The 20,006-nt window shown below is 41.8% G+C and overlaps 1 protein-coding gene across 6 annotated transcripts in view; it reads right to left on the bottom strand.

Moving 5' to 3' along the window:
* The window catches only part of mef2aa (myocyte enhancer factor 2aa), a 66,012-nt gene extending 50,215 nt beyond the window's left edge, over window positions 1-15,797 (bottom strand). For 4 of the 6 annotated variants that reach the window (XM_041938172.1, XM_041938174.1, XM_041938169.1 and 1 more), the window contains exon 1: window positions 11,513-11,654. The gene's annotated coding sequence lies outside the window, so the exon portion shown is untranslated. Of the gene's footprint in view, window positions 1-8,814; window positions 8,932-11,512; window positions 11,655-15,743 lie in introns of those variants that run through there. The other 2 variants (XM_041938170.1, XM_041938171.1) reach the window with 2 other exon arrangements.
* Window positions 15,798-20,006: the final 4,209 nt, after the last annotated feature.

Below are 20,006 nucleotides of genomic sequence, written 5' to 3'. Positions count from 1 at the left end.
CTGTTGTTGGGTTAGGTTATATTTATTATGTGATTTTTTTATGTAGATTAGTTGTTTTGTATTTATTCATATTTATATATTTAAGTATACTATAAAGAGTTAACAGTTAATACATTGCTCAATTTCAAGTTCTAATTTGCCTTAGTAATGTTGTTTAATGCTTCTGCGTCTTTTTTTGTTGTTAAAAGTATCGTTTCAGGCACCATTCAGACACCAGTATCATTTTAAAAGTACCGTTTTAGCAACAGTACTGGAAAAAAACCCTCATGCGTGTAATCTGATGTGCATTGATATGGGGATTCAGTGAAATAATCCATGACGGCGTTCCAAAGTGTATCGAACTCAAAGTGTCAACACTGTGGCTCAGATGTGACTAGCTTCTGGCAGACTGAAGACATAAAGCGAAGCGCCTAAATCCTCAGTTTTACCGATTTGTTTCAATGGAGCCTTGACACCAGCACGGTAGGAAATGAACATCCACCTCTTTGTTCTTGCTTTCATCTGGAGGTGCTATACCTGTAAATGGGGCTGTTGGCCTGGGGGGAGTGGAGGCAAGCCAGCCCTCTCACGCTCTCTCCCTTTTCCCTTTTGTGAGAGTGCGCTTATCTCCCTCTCCAGCAGTGAAAGGCAGGATTGTGGCCCCAGCAGCATCACTAGTGTTAATGTCTCCTGATGCTAATCTGACACACGGCTGATCCCTCAACAACCACTTCCTCCATCCCCTCTTTTCAACCCCCCCCCCCCCTCTTTCTTTCTCTCTTTCTTGCTTGCTTTTTCTCATAATTTCTTTCTTTCTCTTTTTCTTTCCTACTTTCTTTGAACTCATGTTATACATTCCCTCACCTCAGTTTCCAAGGCAACTAATGAGATATAATTAATAAGAGCTATCGCAAGGGCATGCGAACAAAAAAGTGAAAAAGGAGGCTTTGAGAAATGTAGCGAGAGGTGGGGCAGTCTGCAAACCATGGACTTTGTGCAGCACTTCCCCTTCCTCTGTAAAGCATTGCTTGGGGTGACTTTTCTCTTACTGGAGAATGAGTTAAATAACATTTTAAGGAGAGGGTTAAATGATTTTGAAATGAATACCTTGAGGGTGTTAAAAGAAAACCAAATACACGCTGTATACGTACAAAAAGAGGCCTGTAAAATCTTGAAATTGTAAAATTAAGATTAAATAAATGTTAGATTTAAAGCTATGCAAGAAGGGTTGTCAAGCATCTTTCTTGTCTAATTTCATGTAGCATGTTGTCCTCTACATATTAAATCAGTCTGACTCAATTGAGTAAGACATAAAAATGCATTGTTCAAATGAGACAGTGACCTGCACAGTAGGGACAGCCACAAAGCCAGCAGTGAGAGCCTGAACTAAAATGGCAGCCAAGCAGACAGCAAGTGGTTAATCTGCCCTGATGACTGGTAGCTCAGTCCAACTCTCCGATGACCCAGCTGTAATCCCACATTGGATCAATGCAAGTTCAAACAATCCTCCGTGCTGCTAGCACCTTGCTTGGGCTGGGGGATGGTGCCGTAAGACGGGGACCAGGAGACGGAAAGCTACTTATCACCTCCAAAATGACATCAAAAGGAAGGAAAACCCCACAGGATGAACCTGCTCTCGCTGAGAAATGTTTCATTGTAGGACATGGTACACAGCCGACTGAACGGAAACGATGTCGCTCTTCAGATGAAAACCGGACATGTATCTCATCTGCAAAATCTGAATGACGATGAGTGGATATAACAACCAATAACCAAAGGACATCATATCCTGACAGTATTACCAGACAGGCATCCTCCATCTCACTCTCACAGTACTGTCAGGGGATGAGAGGACTATGCAAGGTGACTTTGACTAAGTGCCTTGGGGTTTCATGAGAAAATGCCATTGACATTACATTAATTTCATGTCTCTTTTTTAACTGACTTAGTGCCACAGAGCCCTGGATAGCAGGGGAAAAAATGAGACAGACGTTTTTGCCTTAGCTTCAAGGCGCAAGCAGCGGGGATCTGGAGGCCAGGAAGACAACAGTGACAAATAGGTGACATGATCAGCAAGCAACTTTTCCCTTACTTTAAGAGTCATTCGACACAGGGACGAGACATAACAGCGCAGCGGAGCAGGATGAATGTTAGTCAGAAACTTTCCACTGCACTTTGCGTGTGTTTGGGTCTGATAGCAGGTGTGCGCATGAAAAAGAGACAGAAAGAAAACAAGAGAGAGAGGTGGGGAAGCGGTGGGGTGGGAGGGTCAGACAGAGAGTGGGGGAGAGAGGACAGTATGACTGTGTTAACTATGTGGAAAGATGTAAGGGAAACAAGAGTAAAAGAAGCACCCCGCGCCCATCCCATCCCATCCCACCTCTGTGGTAGTGTGCGGCAGCGGCGTTGTAACATAATTACTGCTGGGACACTTCTATTCCCAATGATCCATTTGCGTCAGTCAGGTTTTCGAGCCCAGCCAATGAATGGATTCTCAGTTTCTCAAGGATAAAGAGATGACCCTCTCCTAACAGTTATATCCATTTCATGTAGAAAAGCTTCTCTCCTCCTCAAGGTAAATCCCTTGACGCATATTTGAGTAAAACTTTTATGAACAAAGAAAATGATGATCACTTCCTTGATGCAAGTGTAGGGTGATGAATTATGTCTCATTAAAAATGAATGCGCTTGACGACTGAGATACTGAGATATCATAGACGTACAGTGCAACTGCTATAGTGTCCTACCAGCCCTCGTTTGTGCCTCTAAAGTATTTCCGTTGCATTTGAGTCAAGGAGCTAAGTATCCCAGTTTTCAGAAAAATAATCACCCAGCCATAATCAGAAGGTTGTTTAACAACTCTTATTTACACAATTCAGAGAAAATCATACATCCGCCCCACGACAGAAGCTATTTTTAATTTTTAACACCTCTTTTTTCAAATTCAAACAAATGTGGCAGCTGGAAATGACATCAATCCTTGCGCAGTCATTTTTTAATCATACATATTGATGTTTCTTTCCAATATTCTATATTTTCATACAGAATATTTGGTTAAAATTTTGATAGTATTATACATAAATAGCAAATGCATAAGTCATTTAAACCTTCCCGGATTAGGAAACATAGCTGCAATTTGAGAAAACGGGTTAAAAAAAACAAACTGTTTTTATTGTGCAGCAGAGAGTTCGAGGATTGTGGAAATACCTTTAGAACAACTTTAAGTGCTGTTAAAAGACCTCCAGCATTCTTCAAAGATAGCCAGGTTATTTCTTTTCAAGAAACTCAGATGCTTAGCTCTGTGACTCAAACGTACTGGTGATACACGAGAGGTACAATCTGACGCCAGTATCCTGATAGCGTTTCAGACTGTTAATGCTACAGTAATTCTCATAGTAGCACCGAGCAAAGCGTCATTGTGACTTGAGAAACTTCTCTATTAGGTTAACCTCTTGACCCTTACAAATAATCTCTAATCAGCCAATCTACAGCATGTCATGCCATAGCTGTAAAATGCAACTGACAAGACTAATGGCTAACTACTCACTTCCTATTAACACTGCTGGTTTAACAAACTATGTCTCTGAGCAAAAGCCCTCCATCACCAATATTCCTCATGACAGTATGTCACTTTAACAAGTCAATGTCTTGACATGGCACAACATCGGTATTCAGCACTCTCTGTGGATGAACACTTCCTGTGTCACACTTTGCTCCTGCTGATACTGTCACACATCTGAGTGAGTTTAATTTTCATTATTTCATTATTTTGTGTACGTGTGTGAGTGAGGGAGAGAGATAAATTGCTCTAAGCTGGTGGAGCAAATATTTGTAAGAAAACCTTATATCTCTTTCTGTTGTCTCTCACACTTGCACACAGACACACAAACAAAAATACAGTAGAGTTAATTCATGCATGGTCCTAGAGGTTTATATATTTGCATAGCATTACAGTGTGAGACTGTGGTCGGATGTGGCGCGATGGCATGCGTCCATTTGCATGGTTGTCTATCATCAGATGGACTTCTCGCCAGGGAACAATAATAATGCCAACACCATAGGGAGTAACAGTCCCCCACCCTCCCAGGAACCCTACGAGCTGTGTTAAGTGCCATGGAAGCCTTTTGATGTTGCACAGACCGCAACTCAGAAATGGTAAACAGCAAAGATGAACCAAGATCTTCCTCCAGGGGGAATCCACAGTGTAAGGATATTAGGGACGTCATGCATAATGTGTCTCAGCAGCGGCACATTTACCCGATCTCAACACATCTCTGGAAACACTGTGGATCCAGATTAGACACTGAGATTCCAGACATTCAATTCTCCCCTGGTGTTTGACGATCAGCAGGCAGATTTAACTAAATAAATAGCGAGCGCTGCAGAAAGACAACAGTTTTCCGTACACATACATGTGGTCCATATTGTTTAGGATTATAGTTACTGTCCGACTTCAGAGAATGTCTTCCTTTAATGGAAAAAAAAATTAAAAAGCTCAGAATAAATATTTGATTTTCTCTTCCCATTTTTATCTTCCACTCGATGCCTCTTTCCCACAGTGTTCCATTACATAAAAGGTTTATGCAATCTGAGCAGTGAGGATGGCCATGAGTCATAACAACAGTGGAAGGGGCTAGCTAAAGTAGCATTGATTTTTTTTTTTCCCCTTTCCTTTTCTTACAATTTTATGTTCCACAATTAGTCTTTTAATGATCTCACAGGGGGCTGTCTTTCAAACATTTCATTTCATGTAAAACATTTCAAATAAAACAACTGCTCATCCATTTCTGAAAACATAGCATGACACATACTGGCTAGAAGTGGCAGGAAAATGTATACAATCTGGTTTTGTGAATGTCTGCCGTGGGGTTTTGTGTTATTCGGTTTCTGTATTGTCCCACTGAGAGACAGATCTCGATTTGAATAATCTGACTCTGCTTTGTGAATGATGTGTCTTAACAGTAAACAGGAGTTTACTTGACTTGAACCTGAAAGATTTCCTCTCATGTCTATCTCAATTTGAAAACCTCCTGACATCACTGAACAGGATTCACTGAGCAAACAATCTAAAGGGTATTTCTGCAGCTACAACCCACAGTTTCTCCCAAATCAGATGATGTGTGCTAGCTGTCACTTGAACACTGTGTGCAAACTGTGTGATAGAGAGAGAGGGAGACAGACAGAGAAAGGGAAAGAGAGAGAGAGAGAGAGAGAGAGAGAGAGAGACCCCCACAGGCCCGCTGCTGCTCGCCTCTCCAGGAATCTTTTAAAACTGTTCGCTGATAGCCTCTGGTCCAGAGTCCCAGGGCCAGCGGCTGATGATGGATGCCACCCCCCCCCCCCCCACCCCCCCCAACCCCCATATACGTTCTGCACACCCCTGGCAGTTGGACCAGCGACAGAGGTTGAGGGGAAGAGGAAAACAAAATCAAGAACAACATAGTCTGACATGAATACAGGCTGGCAACCACTCACTGGTGGAAACACTACACCATTTTCAACTAGATTTGCAGCCCACAGCACACAGATGGAAAGTGGACTGGGAGAAAGGGAGAGGACAGACGGGCAGACGCACAAACAGCGGGCAGACTCAACACCTCACTCACAATCACAGTCACACTATACAGAGCTGGGATCTAGAGACTGGAGATGCAATGACAACACATTCTGAATGCCCTTGATTTTAAAAGACTTTCAATGTTTTAATTCAAAATTGTACAATGACAAATATGGTCTGCCACAGTGAGTTTAGGACGCCGTCTGTGACTGTAAAAGCCTACAGATGATATGTGACCCTAAAGACATTCTTATCATGCTGAATCTGCACACGCAACATAAATGCAGCACACTGAATCTCGATCCAACGTTTAACAGTTTGGAAACTCGTGCTCTGGCCAAAAAGAACGCGCGCGAGGCGTTGCAGTGCTCACGCTGCCAGAGCTCGGCCCCGACAGCAGAGAGGAAGACAACTTTGAACTACAAGTCAGAGCCCTGCGGTGGACTGGAGCAGCTTCCAGGGGGGAGAGGGGGCTGGGTCACTTCCCTTCCCCGTTCATATGGCTGGTGTGCGCTGCAGAATAATGGGAGGAATCGCATCCTCCCCAGCTGTCCTGGTTCACAGGGCTTCTCAGACAAACATGAAAAACAACGATATCGCAGGCCAGGCCTCCTTCCTGCAGCTCAGGAGGCCACTGGGCCGGTCCAGCTGCAGGAGATCCAAGCCTTCCTTCCAGCAGCTACTGGACTTTTAGTTAATGTGCTTGCCGCCGGAGCGGTGACACCAGGTCTCACAGCTGTATTTACTATGTCAGCCATTGATAAACACTTCTCCATGGCTTCTACATCTTGCTGTCTTGGGTAACATAATGGCAGGCTGGATTAAATGGTGATATAAAGGCTGTAACTGATGTTTTAAATTGCCAATTTTAGCGCACAGTAAAAACACAGAATAAACAGCTTCATCACACACGGCTTGCCAGACTTTGAAGAAAGTTTACTTTGCACATAATTCAATTGTTTGACTGCGTGCGATGCTTCTACTTAATCGACTCCACACAAAGCTAGAGAAGTTAAATCTCCAGTGAGAGATGCTTTTTAAGATCTACAGTAGAACATCAGGAATTCAATACAGTGGGGTATATTAGCAATCATGGGGGATCTTTTGATCTAGTAAATTAGATTATAATATATTCCTTTGATTTATGTTTTTTTCATTTCACCAGTCTCATTAAAATTCAGTTAAAATGCAACTCAGCAAAGAGATGTCTTTCTTAACTTCCTTTTCAACTATCAGTTTTGCTCTATACATGATTCAACTTAATAATATCGCCACAGTGTTGTGCGGCAACACAGCCACCATCTACATGCAGGCAAATGTCTTCTTCATGCTAACAAAAGGAAAACAAGCTAAAAAAATAATGACTAACCAAACCACAAGACACACACGTTTGGGTTATGTGTCCTCTGAGTGTGAGCCCACTCACTTTTGAGATGATGCAGTGTGATACTGTGGTTTTTCTTGCACTCCAGAAAGCCAAAGAAGGTGGAGGAGGCATCTCAGAAAGGTGCTAAATGACTTGACTTCTCAAAGTCATCACCCTTGCTCCACCACATGCTTCCACAGCCTTCACCCTCCCAAACCACATCATGTGTGCATGTACTACTCTTGCTGCTCATTAGATAATGTGGCTTGAACACAGTGCATAAAGCAAGAAAAGATGTATGGTGAAGATGAAAATAAGGTTAAAACACAATTACTGGCTATATGCTAGATAGAAAGTAACTATGGTGTTATTTTATGATACTACAGCAGCTACATAACACCATGTGTCTGTTTGTTTGTATTCAGAGTCACAGTCGGCGAACGGTATGGATGTGAAGTGAGAGACAGACTAGGATCATAGTGGCGGAAAGCAGATTAACAGCAGATTTAGAGTGCGGCTCTGCTTGAGGATCTTCCTGCTGCTTCTCCTGTGTGGTCCAGCTTGAAGAGGTGAGGAGACCTCCGGTCAGGCCTCGTTTGGTAGCGCACGGGAGACAGGAAAAGACGGCGCGGCCTTAAGCTGCTCTGCCCTGCTCAGCAGCACATGTGCTGAGTGTGCCAAACGAGGTGGCTTACCACCAGAGGTCTCAGTCAAGGGCAGGACAGTTGAAAGGTCACTGTGAGCTGTCTTGCTATACAAACAGTGCCTCAGCGAGTAATACATTCCCCCTCTGAGCTTACATGAAGCTATTAGAGAGCCTAAACAACACTGGAGATTCTCAGCAGGGCAGCTGTGTCTTTTTCTAGCAGTCAATGGTATTTTTTACTATTATTTATTACTTAAATGTATGCACTGTATTTTAATGATGAAATATAACTTCCTTGGACTCAACCACTCCATGTAAATATCAAGTAGTATTTAGCAAGTTGATGTCTGACACCCAGTGCCAGTTCACATCCGGACCAATGCCTCATGATCACAGCACATGAACCTCCTGTCCAATACAAGCAGCACACGCAAACACCACACAAAGAGAGGGCACAGGAACTGAACCCACCAGCATAGCGGTGTTAATCAAAGGTCCGACTGTGACCTAGTTAGCATTAACCACACTCAGAAAGACAAAAATCAATTAAAAAAGCATGTTTCTTGACTTGAAATTCAACTATAGATTTTTGCCACTTGAAATGTATAGTCTTATTGGTAGTTTGGCATAAAACAATGACCAGCTATTTGTTTTCAAAAAACAAAGCAGTACAAGTCTTTTCTCTTTAGTCGACAGCAGGCGGTCTACAGTTAACTGGGGTCTAAAACATTATCTGCCAGGCTCAAAATTCTGCATCCAACCTCCAGGTCTCACAGGAAAACGCTGGAATCTCCATATTGATGATAGATCTCCAATAAACAATGAATCATGTTACTAAGATATGTTTGTTAGTCGAAATGAACACATAGAATAGTTACAGTAAAGCAAAGACAAAAAGAAAATAAAATTATTAATTTGAGAGAAAAAGAACTTTTCCCAATTACCTCAATGCATTTGTCTGTGAACTTAGGGAAACCTCCTTTTGTTTCTGTGCCTTGTTATAGCCAGTTTCAACAACCAACCCAACCAAGAAACTGTATTTAATGTTCAATACTCTTTGCCAGAAAACTCAACTTTACTTAAAGCTCAACCAGCTTTGTATGGATGCCAATGCAATGTTACAAATAATAATATTCACATAAAGCAAAAAATATATATTCACAACACGTCAAAAAATTATTAAAAAAATAATAAAACAATGGTGATATCCATAATTGCTGTAATGTTCTAGCTAAATTTGCAGTACAAAAGAACATCTTGGCTTACCAAACAATCAAAGAAACACTATCCTCTTTATTGGACCGAGAATGTTCAGCCTCTATCTCATATTTTTCATTCAGCACATCCTTGGCTTTCAGCTTTCTGGTGTTTTTGTCCTCCTTGGAAAAATGTCCTGGGAGGAGGAGAGTGGAGGAGAAAGACTTTCACTCAGTGATTCAGAGGCGTCGTGTAAACGCCAGCATTCTCTTTCTGACAACCAGCATTAATTGCAGATCCGACTCGCCCACACACTCCACATTTCTCCTGGAAGGAGAAGCTGAGACACTGAGATTGAAGTGGGATGAGGAGTGCAGCAAAAGATGCTGCAGCTGCCCGTTCCTCACACCGTCACCACCTCTCATTCCTCCCTTTCCACCGAGAACTCGTGCTGAGACTAACACGCACTCGCGCACATTTACAGAGACATGCAGGGGCACACAAACATAGCATGTAACAAGGCGAAAACATTTAATAAACAGTGGTAGTCACAGTGGAATAGCATCCACCCGTCATCAGATCGTTGACTGAATGATATGGAGTGGAATCTAACAGATATATGATCAAACATCTGAGTGTGTGTTAGTAAAGGTAGGACGTTTGTGGGTCTCTGAGGTTAGAGCAACAGTTCACCACATGCACGAAAGAAAAGACATTCACGATGGCTTTATCTGGGCCTTCACTGACATCATATTCATTCCGTTGACTAATATGCAACATGAATTGTTAAAATGATATTCATTTCAGCGGCGTTGAAAAGAATCCCTCATCCACACATTAGACATAAGAGCTCACGTGATGTGGATCATGAGCAACAAGGCCCATTACTGGCGAGGCCTGGGGCAGCACAGAAGCTAATGACTACAGATTGGAGGGTGCTTTACTGCTTTGCTTTGGAAATCGCTGGCAACCAGCTGGTATGGTAATGTACATGCCGTTCGAACGGCTATAACAGTGAAAAGTACAAGTATGCTCTAACACTGCTGCAACAACTCAAGCCCCTGAAGAATTCCTTAAACAATTAAATCTATCACTGGTTTGACCTGAAGAATGAGGGATAAACTGAAAGTAGTAAAATATTTACTATTGGACTGAAGGCAAAGTAGTCACACTTAAATGGAAGTAAAAAAACAATACAGTCACAGAATTTGCTGATCTAAAACATATATACTGGATTTTATCCATCAAATAACACAAAACACACTTTGCAAGCTGCAACCGAAACTTTTCCAAAGACTACATTTCCACCAATATTAACTAGTGGAAAAAGCTGTGGACTATGATAACAGTATTTTCTGTTATGAACAAATAAAAAACTACCCTTTTTGAACAATATTAATGAGACATGTTTGACGTAGACATACACCAGAAACATTTGAGAAGGTCAGGCTACTGTTGGCCATTGCCCAATCTGGCGAGAGGTTAAGGTCATAAGAGTAACGGAGATTCAAAAAACCACCAGACAGCAGAGATCCCCTCTCACCTCACCTCTCCGTTACCAAACTGCCAATACAGCGTATCTGAAAATTACTGTGCGCAATCCCACAGCCTGTCACTTTAAATCCCCCCTAAAAGAGTGGGATTTTCTTATGTAGTGAGAAGTCTACCAGGACAACTATTATCTCCAAAACGTGTCACATTGATTCACCTGATTGGGTCATTTCACCTGAGCTGATTTCAGCTTTAACCCCAGTCATCGCTCTCCAATAAAGTAACGACTAAGTGGGTGAAAGTGAGGAAATATTCTATCAGATATAAGAACCTGAATCACTCTATATGGCAAATGTGGCAAACAAAGTTTGCTTGTGCTTGATGTCATGCAACTAGTAGTTTCCTCATGTTAAATAGCTAAAAGTGTGTTGTAGGTACACGGACAACACTGTTGACAACATCTATGGAAATAAGCAAGTGCAGTGATGTCATCGTGCACGAGCTGACCAGCACCATCTACATTTCAGTGCCACTAACGTCAAGCAGTGATCAAACCTGGCAACCCATGTCCAAAACTCAAAATATACCACATAATGATTGACTCCATATTTCAAAGTAGGTTGGGAAACGTTTCTTGTAGAAGTTGCATAATGTGCAAACATATACTTTGCTGTAAAGTCAATATCAGAGCTCAACTTCTATCACCGGGATATTTGCTGTGTGAATTGTAGCTTGTTGCGACGGCTCAACGGCGTTGTTATTGTACACACACTAATTGCTATTTTGGCCAAACGACGCTCCTGTTTTACAAAGTGCAGTTTAACGCGCGACACTTTGGATCCCACGGTGGACTGCGAGGGAGTTTGAAGAGTCATACTTCGGGAAAAGGAGCGTCTTGGAGGACGCACGGTGACGCTTATTCCCGGCGTTCGCGATGAATCCTGTAAAAGTTTCTCGCGATTGACTGGTATCAACAGCGCGCGCGTCTAGCTGCACCCTTTAAAAACAGACACTGAGGCGTTTTTATGGCGTCAAAACCTCACTGACAGCGTGACACGACTGATGCGAAGCGACACGGCGCGGCTTTTACACCCCGCGCCTCCTGTTCGGCGCGTACCCCGGAGAAGATAGACGGAGAGATAGAAAGATATAAGCTAACAGTTAATGTCTCCCAAACCCACTCTACGTCTCCCTCTTGCGCCGCTCCGCTCTCACTCACTGCCGCTGCAGCTCCGCCGCCACACTCCACAACATTGTTTCTATTTCCGTTACTCACCTTTACTCCCAAGTCAGTCGCCGTGTATAGACACTCTATATCGGTGGCTCCAGTGGATAAACGTAATTTCAGTTCACATTTACGCGCTGACTGCTATTTTAGGGGGAGCTGACAAACTCCGAAAAGCCAGTCTCCCTCTTGTCAGTGAGAGACTCCTCCCCTTATCTGACGAGCTGCCTCTCTCTCTCTCTGTCTCTCTCTCTCTCTCTCTGTCTCTCTCTCTCGCTCTCTCTCTCTCTTTCTCACACACGCACACACACACACACACACCAGCACAAGTAGTAAAAGTAAATTAATTCCGCAAATGTAAAAGTAACGCTTTACTTTATCGATTACTACTAGATTTATTTATTTATTTATTGTTTGTGTGTCTATACGTGTGTTGTGTGTTTTTGAACACATTTCTTTTGTTTGATTCCTGTCATAATCATTACAATAGCTCCAAACAGCCCTGAAGAAGAGTCACTAGCAGGCTAAACTTAGGGAAACTTTAGCATTCCTGACAACGAGCAAGAACAACGAACAAAACGTACAACTCTCAGAAACTGAAGTACAGCCTGTTTTCGCCTTAAATTTGGACAAACATTTTCCCCAAATTACTCAGCCTCATCACATTAGGCACATTTGACGTCATATCGCTAAGACAACAGCAATGGAATTTAGTGGAAAGGACACCGCCCGCAGCCAATGAGAATCTGCAGCGTCTGTTGAGCAGCCAATCACAGGAGGGGGGCGGGACGTGTTTTGACTCGCATCTGAGCTTGTCACGTGTATGTGCAGGATCAGAGGAGGTGTGGTGTGTGGCCCACCGTTCTGCTTTTTAAAATCCTTTTTCACTGGCTTTTGGAAGCAGGTGCGATAGCAAATTCAGCACAACTATCATCTACTGTTTCAATTATGTGTTTAATGTGAATGGGGTAGACGTTCGGCCAGGTTGATACAGGGTAACTGCACATGCGCGCCTGTTATGAAGAAATGTAGTACAAGTTCACAAAGGTAGCTGTCTCACACAGGGCTTGATTAAAGTGTTGGAAAGTACTCAAGTATAAAATTTACTCGAGTTTTATTCTTTTTCTGCTACTTCATACTCTGTATTACACTTTTACATGACAGCTATAGTTACTACAGATTAAGAGTTTGTATGCATATATAAGACCATAATTTTTGTTTTTGTACAAAATAAACCAATTACAATATCAAAACGATGCATACACACTAAAAATGACACTAACAGGTGTCATTCTGTCTCCTTGATGACTACTTTTACTTTTAATAACTTTTAATAACTTTTTCTAATAATTCTAATGGCTACTTAAATACAATTCTAAATGCAGGACTTTTACTTGTAATTAACTATTTTTTAACTTTTAACTATTGTGATTTTCCTACTTGTGCTTAAATAAAGGATCTGATTCCTTTGCTTCTGCCACTGGTTGAGTTTAAGAGAAATCACATGAAGTTATACAAGCTGCACAAGTTTCACACATTAGGCCTCTGCTAGTAAAGGCGCAGCGTGTTGCTTTTGAATGACCGCTTCGATATCATATGACTTTATCTTTTAGGTCACAGGACTTCATAGACACATTACTGATTACTTCAAGTGTCATTTGGAAATGTCAGCGACATAGAGTCACCACACTAATTCACTTTAAGTCTGAATATGCCACAACTCTTTCTGTGTTTTAGAAACAGCAGTCAAAGCAATCTGGTGCATCACAATCGATGATTTGACGGCAGCATTAAACCCTGGCTGAAAAGTAAAACATTGTGTAATTATTTACACAGCCTCCTCTAATTGCATCCTGTTTTATTGTTCCATACTGCATGCTCACTAATGAAGGAAATGGGTTTTCACAAAGTATGGCTGCTGCTGTATGTAGCTCATTTGTATCAGTCTAGTATAGCCTGGTCCCAAGTGTATTGTGCTGCTTTTTCACCAGTTAGTCCCAGTCCCAAAGGAAAAGGCCATGTCTCGTCCTCCTCATCCCTCCTGTTTCGTTAGGGCTCAAGGCCAAGGAGTCACAACTTGTCCTTAATGGCCTTTAACACAGTTCATGCACTACTTAGTTTATATTTATTATTTTATATATTACTTAGTCGTAGTTTGTAACAACAAACTTCAATTTACTGATTGCTTGATGTTCAGATAATGCAGACTAAAACTGCATTATCCTGCTCTTGGTCTTGGCCATGCACCAGTTCAGGTTAAATGAGGGCGTTCTTTATGGCCACATGAGGCGACTTGGGCTGGCTCTTCCTGCAGTTTGCTTGAGCCTCAGTCCACTTTTGCTTTATGCTGCAATCTCCATGCAAACCTGCCAGGTTTTAACAGACCAGTAGAGATGTAGATTAAATGTTAAACCAACAGGAAACCATTTTTGTAGTTTACATTCTTACAGTCTTACAGTAATGCTTCATTTACACAATGGTACTCCCTTCTGCTTATCACACATACACCAGTCCTTTATATTTGTGCCATAACATTGCAGCTACATGTAAAGAATGTTATTTCTTAGATAGATAGATAGATAGATAGATAGATAGATAGATAGATAGATAGATAGATAGATAGATAGATAGATAGATAGATAGATATGGTATATTCCTCACCACCAAGTAAGAGTTTTGGAATCAAGTCAGAATATACAGGCACATTTTTTATCCGAACTGTACTCCATATGATAATTATACTGTAATACAATTGTGCCAGATTAATTTCCTTTATTATGTGGGTGGTTAAAATTCTCATCTCACGGTAAAACAAAGCATGTGGAACCCTCAGACGATTATATGGTACAAAATGAACCAACGCAGAATGTACCGCTAAAGCACTGATTTCTAAATGCAACCTAGAGAGATGCTAGCTTGTCTTTACACCTATGCCCCTGTCCCAGACCTCCATGCATGTACAACCCTGATTCCGAAAATACTGAGACACTGTGTAAAACATAAATACAACAGGAAGTGATCATTTGCTAATCTTTTTTTTTGGCATATACTCAATTGAAAACAGTACAAAGACAATATGTTTTATGTTTTACGTCATCAACTTCATTGGTTTTTATAAATATCTGCTTATTCTGAATTCGATGCAGCAACACATTGCAAACAAATTGGGACAGGAGCAACAAAAGACTGGGAAAGTTGTGGTACGCTTCAAAACTCCTCTTTAGATCTTTCCACAGGTTAACAGGTTGATTGGTAACAGGTGATAGTATCATGATTGGGTACGAAAGGAGCATCCTGGAAAGGCTCAGTCGTTCACAAGTGAGGATGGAGCGAGTTCACCTCTTTGTGAACACATGATTGTATAAAGGATGTTAGTACATGGGCTCTGTAACACATTTTGTCAAATCATTGTCAGTAAATTCAGTTGCAAATAATTGCATTCTGTTTTTACAGCCTCCCACCTTATTTGGAATCAGGGTTCATCTTAATGTCCAAAAATCTGCTCTTTCTCAACTTGGCACTCACTCACATTTTCATATTAGAACTGCTCCAAAATCACGTGAGTGTAGTATGTTAATAAGTCAGCACAATTTGTTTCTGAGAGTATTTGGTCCACAAGTGAAAGCCCTGTAGCAAAACTGCATGACATAAAAGTGGTAAAACCTGACGAATCTACTGACTGCAGTTGTTCACTTTTTACTGTCTTGCACGTGCGTGTTTCTCTCCTCTTTCCTCTGCATTAGAGAGTAACAACTGTCGTGACACAAAGACTCAGACAGAAACAGTCCCCAGCTGTTTTTTCGGAGTGTTTTCAGTCAGTAAAGTTTCTGCTGTGTAGTGGTTCTTAGTGAATTCAGGCTGATGCCAACTGACAACAGTGTGGATCCAAATTGCTCTCAGCATCTCCTTTAGCAGCACTTTTGTGTCGACGTACACCCCCACCCGCCCCGTCTTCCCAAAGTGATGCCAGCAACAAAAAACAGTGATGTTAGCACAAATGCAGCCAACACTAAGGTAGAGATTTACATCAGCTCGTTATGGCTCCCCTGAATATGAGGCTACAGATCACATAAGAATAGATAGAACTTTATTTATCCTGATGGAAATTGTTGACATACAGTATATAAGTAGCAAGATAATTTCTCAAATCCACATAATCACACAAAAGATGCACTCGATTCCCTGTAGAAACCTGAGATCTTGAAATGACAATAGTGTTAATTGGCATCACATTTCCATCATATCCAAGGAGTCAAGACCTGTCCTGACAGCTGTGTCTCACCTGCTTGTTGTTGTTGCACACACGCCTTCACAGAACCTGCTGTTCCAATCTCCACCTTTCCCCCTATAAATCTTGACTTTCTTTATCACTTCTTTTCGTTCTGTCTACAACTCTTTGTCTTCTTTCTGCTGCCTCTGTTTCACTCTGCCCATTGATTTACCGCAAAGCCAGACCAGCTGGCTTTGGATGCTTCCCTCCGAGCCCTAAGAGGCCCGTCTTCACACCCTGTTCCTCCTCTTGTCCCTTTGTCTCTCTGCCGGCAGAGAGCGAGGGGTGCAGTAGTTTGAAGGGTAGGACCCCAGATGGACATAGACATGTCGGGCATGCGTTATGTGATGGGGCTTGGCTCAGGGCTCCCTGCACCAGCCACAGCTGTCAGTCATAACTCTAGAAGGTGTTGAGGATTTTCCTGTCTCTCAGAGACGACTAGAAAGAAGGTAAAAATGTGGCTTTCTACAACACTGAACAGTTTTACAGAAAATACTTACAAGTTTATATGTGTGTCCTCATTGTAGTCTGATTTATAATAACACAAGTCTCCATAGTGCAGTATTTTTTTTATGAAGATTAACTAACAAAGCTTAATCAGATGGCCATGTGAGGTTTTAAATTAAGGGTCAAAACATATTTTGTATGGCATAGTAATAGATATATATTTCAACAAGTTGCAGGGACATGCCAAATAACGGCTTGTTCCAGCAAGGCTTTGATGCGCGACAGCTGGCATTTCCAACATTGCACCAGACCACAAATAGACCCAGACACTCTTTCTCTCCAATTAAAAAAGAGACTAAAACACGCGTCTCATGCAGAGAGCTTTATTAGGCTATATAAGTCAAGTTTGATCTACAGTACGATAGCAGGGGAAGAAATAGATGTTTATTTTGTAAATGAGAAAAGCACAAACAGATCACTGAGTCACACAATTTTCTGAGACAATCTGACCACAGAGCTCTGAAATAACATTTAATTATCTGAGGTTCATTAAAACAGCCTGTCTGAGAAGCCCTCAACACCCCTCACCAATCCCTGGTCCTCCACTCGCTGCACACTGCACATCCAGTCATTGGACAGTCGCTGCCAACAAAAGCCTCACTGTGGTTTCAGTGACTTTTGAGTGAATGATTCTGAAATAAAAAGTTACCTATTACCTACTCTGCAGTGTGAGTTCCAACATAACCACCGATTTGGGTTGTTAAACAAATGTGAAAGCAGTTGTTGTAGTGAATTCAGTTTAATGTACAAAAGTAGTCAAATTTAGGAGGGTTATTACACCTAAGTACCTAAAAATGTGTCAATTGACAAAATTCATGGGTTCAAAGTGCTGAAGCTCTCCATCAACGGTGATTTTAATCATATCGATAGCACAAAACTCTCCCAACAAACTCGTATCTGAGGAGACCGCAGCAATGTGTTAGATAATCAAGATCAAGATCTAAAAATACTCCAATGTCTCACAGTCTGGATCTCTTCTCTCATTACCCACTGTAATTAAAAGTAGCCACGGCCTGCCGGCTCCAAATAGCATAGAATAGCACACGACTGTTAATATGAAGGAATGACACTTGAAATGAAAACCCTCATGGTATCAGGTCACTGAGGAAAGTGGAGCAGATAACGCGGCGCTATGAGAACTCCAGTGAATGTGGGTCAGTAGAGAGGTGTCCAGTTAGGCTTACAGGCCAACTGCAGTCAAATATTCATTTGCAAATCAAGAGGAAAGCAGTTTTCTGTGTGTTTGTTACAGAGGTTTAATGATAGGAACAATTTCTAAAGTGTTCTGTGATGTTTTTTCCCATGTTTATATCTCACTTCTGTACAACTTTGACATTCTGAAGTAGGTTTTGTGGAGCGTCTGTGCTCTTCCTGCGGCAGAGAACGACAGCATACAAAGGTCTTTATGATGAGCTGATGATCCCTCTTGAGATTGCCGGTCTCTTGGGTTTCTGAAAGTATTCTTCTCTGTTTATCATGCTGCTGAATGCTTATCAGCTGCAAGGTGGAGTAGCCTGAACATTCATGCTGTCTTGTTTTCCTTGATGGGCCCTCTTTTTTTCCTGCAGATGTACAGAGATCCAGATAATAACGCAAGCTCTTTAATTATGTGTAACATTCACATGAGCCTATGGAGGAGCTTCATTTATAAAATGTAGTCTCCGTCGTACTGAGCTCATTAAAAATTGAACAAGGTCAGGAATGAAACTGCTCTTACCATTATTCATTTTGTCCCTAATTTCAAGTATTATTTAATTAATCACCTACAATGACTCAAATAATTCACAATGCCATAAGTTGCTGGGTGATATTAGCAAATTTCATGCATGCAAATGTACATTTTTTGTTTTTTTGCCCCTAACTTCTGCCTTTTTTTTTTTTCAAAATGAGAGTCTGTTGTAAATTTCTGTGGTTACATTTATTAAAAAGAGAAAAACAACAATCATCATGGCTTCATCATGTCTTTTCTGGCTTTTAGGGGATAAAACTTTGATGTTCTCCGAGGCATAACAATCAATTTGTAGGTCTTGCATTTTACTGTTCACAGATTTTCTGACTTGATGATTGCATCATAAGCAAAAACCCTGTGTGTGTGTGTGTGTGCGCGCGCGTGCATGTGTGTGTGTGCGTGTGTGTGCATGCACGTGTGTATGTGTGAGTTTCTGACATCGCCAAAGCCAGTCAGCAGGTGCCATCACTTCTCATTCCCACCATTTACAGTGTAAAGACATGTTGAGGACGAGCAGGATCAAGAGAGTCTGCCAAAGGAAATGTGTGGGAGAGACCACTCTTAATTTCTGCCTTTCAGCCAGTTCTTCTTTGCATTTTAGCTACAATTCCACATCAAGCTAATGCTGCTGTAATTCAGTTTGTCAGACTGTATAACGAGAATGCTAAAGATATCTGAATATGCTGGGACTGTTTACCTGTAGGCAACATTTAGAGAAGACGAAATGTTCTCCACTCTGCTCCAAAAGCTGTGTTTTTTTAAACATTAGACTTTTTAACTGATAGGTGGCACGCTAATGAGGCCTGACATTTTTTCGCGGCACATTACAACTAAAGTTTTTTGCTATCGTGTTTTCTGAATTGCTGCTACGCCGCTGCCTTTGAACACTGAGCACAATATCACAATATCACATGCATATTCCCTCACAATGCTCTATTACTGCACGGTTGATTTCTAAAAACCTACCCTATCTCACAATTGTAGGTAGTAGGTGCCCATTTCTCACTAAGCATTATGACTCATACCAGGCATAGAGCAGCTATCCAACTCTAATCCACAAGAGATAATTTGGTATTCATGTTTTACAAATGTGCTTGAGAAAAATCCCTAAATCTTTTTGGCAAGTGCAGTCGAGAAAGTCGTGCAAGCATGTCATCCACCATGAAAAGGCAGCGGGATGGTTGAGTAAAGCGGGGCTTTGTCTCCCGAATTCAGCCTGAAAGGCACTGCAATCATCAGCTTTCTTTGTTGCAGACTTTGTCTTTCCAGTATTTTACTGGTTTCTCAGAGGTAAATAGAGGCTTGACTCAGTGGGGCACATGCAGTTTTCCTACAACAGGTAATAAATTTGCGTGTCAGGCCTGCGCGTCACAGATTAAACATGCTTTGTTTGGGATGATTTATGAGTGCGATGTCGTGCTGGGTGCACTTGGCTGTGAGGAGCTGAGGGTTTGATGGTGGTGAGGGGGTAGCAGGTGGGGCGGTGGGTTGGTGAGTGTCAGATTTGTCTTACAGGAAGACTGATCTGTAGCTGCTCCGAGGGTGCCCACTGCAACACACACCTCTGTCATTAATCACACACAGCCTCGGAGTACAGAGTGCTTTGTCTTCTCCTCCTCTCACACCGGCGCTGCAAGCTGTCACCATCCTGAGAAAGGCTTACTTCAGAACAGCTATCAAGAAGTAAGAGAAACTGCTGGAGCCTTTCTGAAACTGCAGGGCATGTATGTATTCCCACAGAGAAACATATAAAGTTGCAACACTAAAACAGGACCCCTTACTTCTTTCCCTCTTCACAGTATGTCAGCTGTTGCATGCATCTCTAACAGCCATAGAAAAAATAAGTACATTGCAAAACGAAGCGATCCTTTGTATTAATATGCGCTTGTCTTTGTCGAGACATCGCCTGGCTTTATTGCCTGCACTATTCTTGTACTACTCCTCCTTCAGAGAAGGTTACCTAGATATACAGGATTAAGATCATTCACCATCCTCATGGAGAAACAGCTGATTCAGCGAGCAGCACAGCTAAAAGCATG

The sequence above is a fragment of the Chelmon rostratus genome, chromosome 6 (assembly GCF_017976325.1).
Source record: "Chelmon rostratus isolate fCheRos1 chromosome 6, fCheRos1.pri, whole genome shotgun sequence".
In the NCBI taxonomy this organism is placed as follows: Eukaryota; Metazoa; Chordata; class Actinopteri; order Chaetodontiformes; family Chaetodontidae; genus Chelmon; species Chelmon rostratus.
Note: the sequence above shows the minus strand (reverse complement) of the source record. Positions and strands in the feature narration are given on the sequence as shown.